At 56.5% G+C, this 4,232-nt stretch overlaps 1 protein-coding gene across 1 annotated transcript in view; it reads left to right on the forward strand.

Moving 5' to 3' along the window:
* The first annotated feature begins 872 nt into the window (after positions 1 to 872).
* WNT6 (Wnt family member 6) overlaps positions 873 to 4,232 on the forward strand; it is a 20,180-nt gene continuing 16,820 nt past the window's right edge. Inside the window, exon 1 of the mRNA XM_021712799.1 lies at positions 873 to 972. The gene's annotated coding sequence lies outside the window, so the exon portion shown is untranslated. The remainder of the gene's footprint in view (positions 973 to 4,232) is intronic.

Genomic DNA, 4,232 nt, shown 5'->3' on the forward strand with positions numbered 1-4,232 from the left:
CCCCCGGGCACCTTCTGCTGTGCCTCCTCCTCCCGTGTCCAGCCCCCCGCCGGGCTGTGCGCTCGGTCGCGGTCTCCGAGGAAGAGGCGTGCGGCTAGGAACGCGCTCCCGGGAGCCAGATATCCGCAGAAAAGAACGTGTGAGGAGGGCCGTGGATCCAGGGTCGGGGGCTGGACTGGGGGGAAAGGGAGGAACAAGGTGGGAAGCCACACGAGAAGGTCAGACAGCTGCGCCTTCCCCGCCCCGCTTTGCCTGACAACCCTCCAGTTTCTCTGCGTTCTCCTTCGGAGTGGGCCGGAGTGGCGAGAAAGGGATTGCGGAGGGAAACGGAGTCAGGACTCCGGCTTTCTCGACCTCCCCCTCCTCCCCGAGCAAGGACAGGGACCCAGGTGCCTGGCCCTTCCAGACGTGGAGGTCGTGAATGAAAAAAACGTGCAGCCCGGGAGATACGGGAACCGGGGAGGGTCCAGGAGGAATGGAGAGGTGCCTGGCCCGCCAAGGAGGGGGGCGTCCTCCCAGGCCCGGTCTCCAGACTCGGCCCTAGGCAGACACTTAGGCAGCGAGGGTTTCGGGAGCGAGGGTTGCGGGGGCTCTCAGCCTTGGGGGTGGGGCAGGGGCACGAAAGGTGGGTGCCCGACTGGGACGGCTCAGAGATCCAGATCCCGAAGACCTTTTTTTCCTTCTTGGTCTCCAGAACCGCAAACACACGACCGGAATAGCTGCTTAGTGTTTAGGGAGGAGGGACTTGGACAATAGCGCTGACGGATCAACCAATCCTAAGAAGGCAGGATCTCGGCTATTTGCATATCGCCCCTCGATTGGCTGGGCCTCTACTCGCCACTCCTCTCCCACTCCCCGGGTTTGGAGGGCGTAGGATGCCCACACAGGGAGCGGCGGGACACCGTCCCTCTTCCGTGATGCAGAGAGGTCCTTCGCGGGTGTCAGTGAGGGGGTAAATCGAGGACAACACAGGTTCCTTTGATCCTGGCTTCGTGTAATGCAGGAGCAGCTTTGAAATAGACCTGGAATCTAACCATTAAGGCTGTGACCTTGGACTAGTCACTTCCCCTCCCTGCCTCTCAGTCTCGATTGTAAAATGGAGATAACAGTCTCCCTACCTGGCAGGTTTGCTTGGGACACTTAGGTGGGACGACCTACAAAATGATCTGACATTAGGAGCAACTCAGTAAATGTAGTGCCCTCTTCACAACCCACCTTCTCCCGGCTAGGGTTCTCAGGAATGGAAAAGGGGATTCATTTAAATTTAAAATCTAGGGTCCCAAGAAAACTTTGTAAAGGGATTTCTCTCTTTTTCTCCGTACACACCTTTCCTAATTTGCCCTTTTTCAAGGTGTGGAGACAGGGTCTTTTTCTAATGGCCATTGCATTCCCTCTTTTCCCTCTCCATCCATCTAAATTGTTCTTATCCTTACAGTTAAAATACCACTTTCTCCTGGAAGTTGTCCCTTTGTCCTCCTTGTATTGTCTTCTCTGTGCTCCCACCGTGCTCCATACATTGGGTAACTCTGCTAGTTACTGCATTTTACCCACAACCATCTCCTTTTGGGTCTCTCTTCCCTGCTCCTGGAAGGCAGAGCTTTTGTCTTTAGGACCCCTGAGGCCCAGGACAGTGTAGGTGCTGGAGATAGGTTTGTGGAGTGTTGTTGGACTGGTTGATTCACCTGTCTGAAGTTTGTGTCTGTGGGGGTTTCTTTGTTCAAAAGAGACTGCTGGGTGGCAGCCAAACCAAAAGGAGAGAAGCCTGGTCCCTTGGAGACTGACCCTGAAGCAGGGAAGCAGGGAGTGGGGGAGGAGGTGAGGAGGGCAGGTGTGGGAGAACACAGAGGCCTTCATGGCTGCAGCTGCAGGGCGAGCTGAGTGAAGAGTGAGGGGCTCCGGTGATAAGGTCCCTGACTGCCTCGCTCACATGTGCCTCTCCTGCCTGTCTTGGCCTCTTCGCGCTCCTCTGTCTATTTCAGACACTGCATCTCTTTGGTCTGAGCCCAGACTCCCGTTCCCAGACTCCTGTCCCCACCCCACCCCGCCACTGCCCTCCAAGATCAGGTTTGGGCTGATGGGCTGAACCAGCGTGGTCTGAGGCTCCTCCACTCCTTCTCACCCCCCAAGTCTCACCTCAGCGAGGAGCTTTCGAACTGTTTCCTGATATCTAAGACCTGCTTCTACTGGCCTTCTTCTGCTCAGAGAATCTGGGCCAGGTCAGAGCTCGCTTGATGGTCAGGAAAACAGCTAGAACTGCAGCAGACTCCTGCAACCCACTCTGACATTCTAGCAGCAACCAGACTAGAAGCAGAGAGGAGGACCCCAGGACCTCTGCTGTCCTGATCAGGAAGGGGAGGGGGGGGTGGTTCCTGCAGGAGGGTGGCCCTGCAGGCTCTGGAATTGGCTCAGAGACCTGGCTCCAGGTTCTTGAGAAGTTCCGTTTCCTCCTTCTTTCCTGCCCACCTCCTTCTCCCAATGCAATGCACACTTTCTAAACTCTGCCTCTAGCTCTCTGTCTCTTTCCCATCTGTAATCATATCTTTGTGAATTGCAGAATCCCAGATTCCGGGACAGTGGTCAGGCTCTCCTGAGGTCACTTCGTCCACCCCACTGTCTCCAGGCCATCCAGCCTATGCTCTGGCCCTGACAGATCCTGTCTTGAGAGTGAGGCAGAGAGGGAGAGACTACAGCTTCCTGGTCACCAGTCCCCCGCCCTTCCACTCTGCTCCTTTTTCCCCTCTTGCCCGCCCCCAGGAAGTTCTTTACAACATCTGACCCATCTTTATTTATACCTTCAATCAGTGGATGTAGAAAATAGCTCACTCTCATAGAATGGCCAAATCAATCTCCCTTCTTCTCTCTTCCTCTTTCCTCTTTCTGTTTTATATTTTCTATGAAAGAAACTAACCCTCCCCTTGTTCCACTAGGAAAACACCACCCAGTCTCACCCCCTTCCCCCACCCCCCTGCCTTCACTCATGAAAAGGAAACAGGAACCAGAGGCCTACGACAGCCTCATCTCTGGCCCCACAGGGAGACAGGGAAAGGACCCAGGCTTCTTTGTGACACCCAGATTTTCCAGCTGCTACCCCCTCCCCAGCCTGGACCTGTCTACCCTTTTCCATCCTGTCTTTATCTGGGGTTCCTGACCCTATGTGGGCAGTCCTGTTGCTGGCCCCAGCAAAGCTCCAGGGTGGGGTGCAGATGGGGGTGGGGTGGCCGTCCATTCTCCCCTCCAGGCCTCCCGCCTTGGCAGCTTCCCCTGGAGGGAGACAATGGGGCTGTGAGCAGAAAAGGGCAGGGGCAGAAAGAGGCTGGCCTGATCTGGGCCAGCGCATGCCCTGAGCCCACCAGAGTCCTGGCACTGTGACATTTCCTGGGGGGGGGGGGCAGCCCCCCCCTGCCCCGTTCTCATCAGAAGCCACTAGTTGGGGGGGGGTGCAGTCAGTGGGAGGCCTGATCACCAGGCCCAGCAAGGGGGATTCCAGAATGTGTACTCTGATGGAGAAATGCAGCTGTGGAGCGGATGAGGTGAGGGCAGGGCAGGTGGCCAGACTGCAGTCAGGCTGGCAGCAGTGCACCTGGCCAGCCAGGGCAGGAGGCACAGATGTCTGTCCTCTGTGGACCAGTGAGAGTGTCCCCCAGCTTACGCCCTCCTTCTTGCCTGGGGTAAGCACCACCTGGGGTGCTTCCCCCAACAGCCTGAGAAGCTGAGGGAGAAGAATGTCTCTGAGAGGCTTCTCTCCTTCTCCTCCTTGGCCTCTTCCAACTCTGAGCCCTCTGTTTAATCTAGAAGTCAGATCTAGAATGGGCTTCGAGATCATCTGGTCTGACATTCTCACTTACACGGTGAGGGCAGCAAGGTCCGGGGACAGGTGGTGACTTGCCCAAGGTCCCCCAGAATGCTGGTAGCTGAGAACAGGGGCTACCAGGTGAGTCCACCTCCCCCTCAGCACCTCATCCTTGTGTGAGAGATCAGGAAAGGGCATTCTACAGGCCCCTTCTGCTGCCCCTCCCACCCTCAGATGGGTTTTCCCACCCCAATATGGGAGAATAGAAGGCACATGACAGATTCTCCTTAGGGCATCCAGTGGAGGTCAGTGTATCTATTCCTTTGCTGGGCACAGCCCTGATCAATAGGAAGCTCTTTTGTACACTACATCTGTCAGGGGGAGGGAAAGCCCCCGCCTCTCCCACGGGTGATGAGGAGAGAAGTGCAAGGAAGGACAGAGG

This window comes from Carlito syrichta, unplaced genomic scaffold (genome assembly GCF_000164805.1).
Source record: "Carlito syrichta isolate Samal-C Ts95f unplaced genomic scaffold, Tarsius_syrichta-2.0.1 Scaffold303646, whole genome shotgun sequence".
Lineage (NCBI taxonomy): Eukaryota > Metazoa > Chordata > Mammalia > Primates > Tarsiidae > Carlito > Carlito syrichta.